General features: G+C 43.4%; 1 long non-coding RNA gene across 1 annotated transcript in view; it reads right to left on the reverse strand.

The window, feature by feature from the left end:
• The window catches only part of LOC117802631, a 9,832-nt gene extending 2,795 nt beyond the window's left edge, over positions 1–7,037 (reverse strand). Inside the window, exons 1-2 of the long non-coding RNA XR_004626004.1 lie at positions 6,977–7,037; positions 3,585–3,686 (exon numbers count right to left, since the gene is read on the reverse strand). This is a non-coding gene — a long non-coding RNA (uncharacterized LOC117802631). The remainder of the gene's footprint in view (positions 1–3,584; positions 3,687–6,976) is intronic.
• Positions 7,038–8,049: the final 1,012 nt, after the last annotated feature.

Raw genomic sequence — 8,049 nt, forward strand, 5'->3', positions numbered from 1 at the left:
TATCCAGCTCAACTCAGGGGACCGGCTGAAAAAGGGGTCCCCTACTCCTCTGCCATCTTAACCTCCCCCGGAAGGCACTTTTTTTTTTTTTAAGATTTTATTTATTTATTCGACAGAGATAGAGACAGCCAGCGAGAGAGGGAACACAAGCAGGGGGAGTGGGAGAGGAAGAAGCAGGCTCATAGCGGAGGAGCCTGATGTGGGGCTCGATCCCATAACGCCGGGATCACGCCCTGAGCCGAAGGCAGACGCTTAACCCGTGTGCCACCCAGGCGCCCCAAAAGGAAGGCACTTTTTACCCAGGCTTCTGAAAGGATTTAAATTAGTAAAGGTCTTAAGTAAAGGATATTATAAGGTGAAATGTATTTAAGAAAATGTCTGCTATGGACAAATGCCCTCTTTCAATCAAGCCAGGTATCCCTGGCCAGGCTTCTTTCTTTCATGGGCGTTTGATGATCCCTCCCCAAGGAGCAGAGTACAGAGGGTGCAGACCAATCAGTGGGCCTCCTTTTAGCACTTTGGGCCAGTGTTTGTCTGTTGCAAGTCTTTTCCACCACTTCTTTTGCCTGAATCACCATGGTAGTCTGGCTGGGCTTCTAGATTGTTCTCACAGCAGTCAGCATGACCCTCTCAAAATGTTTCAGTGGCTTTGCATCTCATTTAGAATAAAATCCAGAGTCCTTATCATGGCTAACAAGGTTCCATCTGAGCTTTTCCCCTGACACCATCTGAGCTCATCCCCCTGGCTCCCTCCCTCCATCATGGCCTCCTGTCTGCTGTTGCAACTTGTAACCCCAGCCAGGCCTCTGAGGCTTGGTTCTATACTTTTTTCTCTGCTTAAAAAGAGCTAAACTGAGATTTCCAGGTGCCTGCTCACAAGTCACCTTAGCAAATTCTCCTTTCTTGACTACTTGCTCTAAATTAACACCACATGCTTGGTCATTCTCCACCTCTGTATCTGCCATTTTCTTCTCACAGTACTCAACACCTGACATATTTCGTATCTACGTATTTATGCTCTGCTCACTACCATGTAAGCACCACTTTTCCCCTCCTATAGTCACTTATTTCGCCTATTTTGTGTACTGGGGTCCCCTCAGTCGTTGGAACCATGCCTGGCCTCCAGTAAACACTCAAAAAAGAATGAATGAAAGAATGGGCATGGATGATCCCTGAATTGCAACTGGGGAGGGGGCAAAGCATTTATTTATAAGCCTGCAGATGGATCAGAGCAGAAGCTTAAGCTCCGGCGCATGAATGCAGACCTAGAATGGGTTCCAGGTAGCTGGAGAGGACGTGGCTGCCCCAGCAGTGGGAGGGCAAGAGCAGTTTGGGCAAATCAGGTGATGAAATGTTTAATGGGTATTTAACAATCCAGGGGAATGCGCACACTTCTTAAATTTTCCTGCTTTTCAATCCAATCTAATCAGCCAGAGTGCTGTGACCAGCTCTTGCTACAAAGGGAGGTCAGGACTCCTAAGAAAAATAAAACCACTGTTGGTGATCGCTAGGATTTCCAAGTTTCCAAATAAACAGGATTCTGGGAAATGTCCTCACTTAATTCGGGGCAAAGAGCATTTAGGGTTTGTGACCCCACCTCAGTATTTTTCTTTCTTTTTTCAGTATCTCTCATTATGTGTTTATCATGAAGAAAATCCACACACATTCTAGTATAAATGTGGGGTGTGATAAGCCCTGTCAAACAAGGGCTTTTCTCTGCCTTATCTTCACCAAAAACCTGTGAAGAAACAAAGGGTGATTATTCTGGAGTGCTGCCTCTCTCTCAGGATAGCACAGTCAGCAGCACTCCTTCACCTGCTGGGCTGATGGCTAACACCACCCCGGTGAACACTCATGTTTCACTTTTTCAAAATGGGTGACAGTGGAGATTGCAGATGCCTCTTTCCCCCAACGCCTTAGCTCTGACTTCAGTTTCTACCGTTCTTTTTCCTTACCCCAGTTAACCACATTGATCTTCTGATATTTCCCCAGTATCCCAGATGTTTTTTCTTAAATTAGAAATATTTTTTCCTTATTAAAATAGGGTCTTCTCATGAGGATAGAACGTGCAAGAGATCCTTCCTGGGTTTTCTCATCCCGGCAGGCTGAAGCTATCCATTCAAAACTTTTCTCCCTGTGTAGGAGGGAAAGTTCCCCACCTACTCTGGGAAATTAGGCTACTCTAATTTTACTTTTGATTATGTGCATGCATTAAGAAAAAAAATCAAAACGAAACTATTAACAGGCACATACGCCCAGTCCAGGTGTGGGCCTCAAGTCCCCATCTCCATGTGCTGGCCAGGATTAGATGGTACCCTAGAAATAAGGTGTTCCTGGCTAGGGATCGAAGAAGACCCTAGCTCCCAGTCACCTGGTTGAAAACATGCATAGCGCCTTCAATGAGAGTCTGAGATTCCCACTTTAGCAAGGAACACTCTGGGTGTAGGAGGGCAGCCCTCTGGCCACAGGTGGTGTCCGGACTAGAAGCTACTTCATTTCCTAATCCTCTTGAGATTCCTTAAGTTGACAAGAGTGAATGCAAATTCCAAAATGACACACACCAAGCTATACAAGGTTGAAGAAGTCATTAAGGCAACAGTCTCCCCAACTCCATGCACAGAACTCTGACCCCACCATCCCCCTCCTTCCACCCTTCAGGACAACCTAATCCTGCCCACCACTTCTCCTTAGTGGCAGCTTCCAGCATGCAGAAGCCCTAAGCAGCCTTCATCCTCACAAGTTAGGAGCGGCCTAATTAAGGAACTTTATGTCAACCTCAAGTCCAAGGTCCTACCTCAAGCTCTTTGCACTTGCTTTTCTGTTTGCCTAGAAAGCTCTTTTCCCACCCCATATTCTCAAGGCTTGCCCCTTTCCTGAAAATGTGACAATCTGGGTTTTCTTCTGTGATCCTCCCATCTAAATTTCTACTCCCTTCCAACTCTCTCTCTCTCCTTACCCCCTCTCCGGTTTGGTTTTCTTAGACCTGTCACCATGTAACATACTATGTATCTTTCTTGTTTTAATTTGGCTTATTGTTCCCTTTCCCCCACTAAAAAGTATGCTAAAGCAGAAGAGATTTTTGTTTTGCTCACTGCTCTGCCTTTAGTACGTAGGACAATGTTTGAAGCATGCATAATAGATCCTCAATAAATATTTATTGAATGCATGGAATTCTTCCAGCTGCAGGAGAGCAGGGATCCCAGGAAGTTTGTTTCAGCTCTATATCAGAAGTGTGATAGCAGAGGCTCATGTTAGCTCACTGGCTATACAGATGCTGAAAAGACCTAAAACTAAGTGTCTCAATCTTAGCTGAGCATCAAAATCCCCTGAGGAGCTTGATACAGACTCAGCTGCTCCAGCAACTGTGTGACTTCAGTGGTAACAAGGTATACCAGGGATTTTTGTGAAAAAGGGTCGAGGGTAGAGACTGACTTCCTAATCAGGTCTGTTAGGGTGTTTGGCTGTAAACACCAGGAAGAGATTGGCTAATGCGAGCAAACAGGAATCTGTTAGGTGGGTGTGGACCTCTGAGGGTCTCGCCAAGACGCACACGGGTAGGACGAGCAACCTCTACCACGGCTTACCTTCCTCCAGCCCACCGTTTCTCTGTCCTTGCCATGCGTTCTTGGGCTCCGAGGAGCATTTGGTTGGCCAAACTCAGGTTACACTTCCACCTCCAGCTTGTCCTGAAAAAGGAAGAGGGAAGGGGAACATAATTCAAGGCATGTGTGTGATTTTAAATTTTCTGATGCCACAGTAAAAAAAAAGTAAAAAGCAACATGTGAAGTTAATTTTAATAATATATTTTGTTTAACCTAATATATCCACATATTACTATTTCAATATGTAATCAATATAAAAAAAAGATCAAGATATTTGTGCTTTTCCCCCCAAATCTCTAGAGTATATTTTAAATTTATAACACATCTCAAATTGGAGGCTAAATTTTCAGTGGAAATACATGAACTATAAAAAGTTAACTGTATGTAAATTTCATAAAGTTTATAGTTGGAAAAGTATTTTCACATATTCAAATTGTTCCAAACTTATTTAAAGTTTTTCAAAAACTGACTTGAGCATCAGTTTTTAAATTTAAATAAGTTAGAGGGAGGTCCAAGATGGCGGCATAGGAAGATCCTGAACTCACCTCACATGGACACACCAAATCTACAGCAACATAAGGATCATTTCCCTCTGAAAAAGATCTGAAAAAATAGAGAACCACTGTCTACAACAAAGGATAGAAGGACCACATCAAGATGGGTAAGAGAAGCAGAGATATAGTTGGCAAAAACAAACAAAAACATCCCCCAGTGTGGTGACCCACAAGAGGGTGGGATCTCACCTGACAGGCACTTCTCCTGGAGGAGGAGTGAGGGGTTAGTGCCTCACATTGGGCACCCCAGAAAGGTGAGTCCCCAGAACATCTGGCTTGGAAAGCCAGTGGGACTGACTTCTTGGGGTCCCAAAGTGCTAGAGGAAACTGAGATTCCCCCTTAGAGGGCTTACGTGCAGTTTCATTCACTCTAGACCCAGTGGAAAAAACCAGCAGTTGAAAAGCACTTAGACTATATGTGAGGGAGATTCACACGCTAATGTGGGGGCATTGGCTGGAGGAGCAGGGGACAGCTGAGACTCTCCCCAGAGACAGAAGTGCTAGTGGACACCATTGTTGCACTCTCCCTATAGCCTACTAGCACAGGCATGTGAGCTGGACACACCCTCTCACTAGGATGGGCAGGGCGAGTGGTCCTGGCACTGCTGGCACCAGAGAGTGCCAGCAGTTGCAATGGTCTACCACTCCCTGGCTGGGGCTAGTGCATGCGAATGGTCAGCATAAAGTTGGCACAAATGTACAGACAAGGTACTCTCCTGTACACTGCTGAAACTCAGGGTAATGCACAGTAAGGGTATTTTCCCTCTGCCTTTCTGAAGCCAGCAAGTATGACCCACCCCCTACATTCTCCAGTTGCCTTGCTAAAGCCCTCAAGCTTACAAAAACCACATGAGGGGATGCCCCTTGATTGCTTAACCCTGGTGGCCAAGAAGACTGGTATTCCAGAGCTCCACAGGACGATTACAATTGGAAAAACAATTGTTGGCAGTCCACCACCCCCAGGGAACTGCGCAGACAGCAAACTGAAACACAACTCCAGTCTTCCTATACAAAAGGCTTATTTACTTAGCCTAGAGCTTCAGCCTCAGGGACAGGCTGAAGGATTCCCAAACATCTGGAGGCTAAGAAGGCACTATCAGGGAGATACCATCCTTGCACATCCCTCGGCCTTGCTACAGCATGGTGAGAATTCTCAGAAAGGAAATTATACCCTCATCTGAAGTCCCAGTTTTTTGCAACTGTCACTCTAGAGACACTTCTGGATCTCTTAGACTGGAGGCGAACAGGAATTACAATTGCCCCACACGACTGTACATATTTTTATATTTTAAAAGCTGCTGCCTGAGGTCTGGCTTCCAATCAGCCTAAAACTAGGTGCTAAGATTCCTTTTCTTGGATCATTGACAGGTCTTGGCATACTCTCAGTAATAGACATACGAAGAACAAATCAGGTGGTTTAGACAATTACATAGGTTCAAGAGACAACCAGGAGTTTGAACAGGTTGAACAAGAAGGATCATCATCACACAAGGGAACTCGTTCAAGAGTTCCCTTGAACGAGTTCCCTTGACAGAAGTAGCTGTTTTGACTAATACATAGAAACAAACACAGAGAGTCAAACAAAATGAGGAAAGAGGGATATATTTCAAAGAAAGGAAAAGGGCAAAAATCTCAGAAAAAGACCTTAATGATATGGAGATAAATAATCTACCTAAAAAGAATTCAAAGTAAAGGTCATAAAGATGCTCACCCAACTCAGGAGAATGGATGAACACAAGTGAGAACTTCAACAAAGAGACAGAAAATATAAGTACTAAACAGAAGTCACAGAGCTGAAAAGTACAGTAATTGAGCAGCATTGAGCAGTGTATTTACACTGGAGGGTTCAACAGCAGACTAGATGAAGCAGAAGAATGGATCAGCAAACTGGAAAACAAAGCAGTGTAACTCACGCTAAACCAGCAAAACAAAAAAAGAATTTTTAAATTTTTTAAAAGATTATTTATTTGAGAGAGAGAGCATGTGTGAGCGCAGCGGGGAGGGGCAGGGGAGAGGGAGAGAATGTCCCCAGCAGACTCCTCACTGAGCATGGAGCGGGGCTCAATCTCATGACCCTGAGGTTATGACCTGANCGACCCGAGCCAAAACCAACAGTTGGACGCTTAACCCACTATGCCACTCTGGTCCCCTGAGAAAAAAGAATTAAAAAAAAAATGAAGATAGTTTAAGGGATCTGTGGAACAACATCAAGGAAAGTAACATTCACATTACAGGGATTCCAGAAGGAGAAGAGAGAGAAAAAGGGGCAGAAAACTAAAGAAATAATGTCTGAAAACTTCCCTAACTTAGGGAAGGAAACAGACAACCAGGTCTAGGAAGCCCAGAGAATTCCAAATAAGATGAACCCAAAGGGAGCCACATTATAATTAAAATAAGACACACTAGGGGTGCCTGGGTGGCTCAGTTGGTTAAGCACCTGCCTTCGGCTTGGGTTGTAATCTCCTGCTCAGGAGGGAGTCTGCTTCTCTCTCTCTCTCCGCCCCCCCCCACCGCTTGTTCTCTCTCTCTCTCAAATAAAAAATTTTAAAAAAATAATATTATAATTAAAATGTCAAAAATTAAAGACAGAAAGAATCTTAAAAGCAGCAAGAGAAAAACAATTTTTTACATACAAAGAAAACCCTATAAGGTATGAGCAGATTTCTCAGCAGAAACTATGCAAGCCAGAAGAAAGTGGCATGACAGTCAAAGTACTAAAGGAAAAACTGTACAACCCAGGATACTCTACCCAGCAAGGTTATCATTTAGACTTCAAGGGGAGAGGTAGGGTTTTCCAGAAAAATAAGAACTATGGGGTACCTGGGTGGCTCAGTTGGTTAAGTGTCAGACTCTTGATTTCAGCTCAGGTCGTGATTGCAGGGTCATGAGATTGAGTGAGCCTTGTGTCAGGTTCCATGCTCAGTGCCGAGTCTGCTTGAGACTCTCCTTCTCCCTCTGCTCCCCACCTCTAAAATAAAGAAATAAATAAAATCTTTAAATAAACAAAATAAAACTAACAGGTTCATCATTACTAAACCAGCCTTACAAGAAATATTAAAGGGATTTCTTTAAGATGAAAAGAAATGGCACTAATTAATAACAAGAAAACATATAAAGATAAAAATCTCCCAAAGGTAAATAGTAAGGATAGTGGATTAATCACTTATAAAGCTACTAATATGGTTAGAAGAGAGAACTAATTACATCCACTAAAATTACAACAATTAGTTAAGGGATACATTTAAAAAGGTGTAAAAAGTGACATCAAAACATAAAATTTGGGGGAGGAGAGTAAAAACATAGAGTTTTGGGATGTGCTCAAATATGTTACCATACCTTAAAATAGACCATTATATACATAGGATGATATATGTGAACCTCATTGTAACCACAAAGCAAAAACGTACTGTAGATACACAAAAGAAAATGAGAAAGGAATCTAAACAAAACACTAAAGAAAGTCATCAAACCACAAGGGGAAAGAGAAAAAGGAAAAGAAAGGAATGAAGAGAAACTACAAAAATAGGCAGAAAGGGACACCTGGGTGGCTCAGTCGGTTAAGAGTCTGCCTTCAGCTCAGGTCATGATCCCAGGTCCTGGGATCGAGCCCAACACTGGGTTCCCTGCTCAACAGAGAGCCTGTTTCTCCCTCTACCTGCTGCTTCCCCCTACTTGTGTGCTCTCTATCTCTCTCACAAATAAATAAAATCTTAAAAAAAAAAGCCAGAAAACAATTAATAAAATGATAGTAGTACACACCTGGCAATAATTACTTAAACGGTTGCTGGGAAGGTGGCAGAATAGAAGGATACTAAGCTCACCTTGTCCCACAGACACGTCTAGATACCAGCCACATCAGTACACCCAGCCTAGAAAATCACCAAAAGACTGGC

The sequence above is a fragment of the Ailuropoda melanoleuca genome, chromosome 6 (genome assembly GCF_002007445.2).
Source record: "Ailuropoda melanoleuca isolate Jingjing chromosome 6, ASM200744v2, whole genome shotgun sequence".
Lineage (NCBI taxonomy): Eukaryota > Metazoa > Chordata > Mammalia > Carnivora > Ursidae > Ailuropoda > Ailuropoda melanoleuca.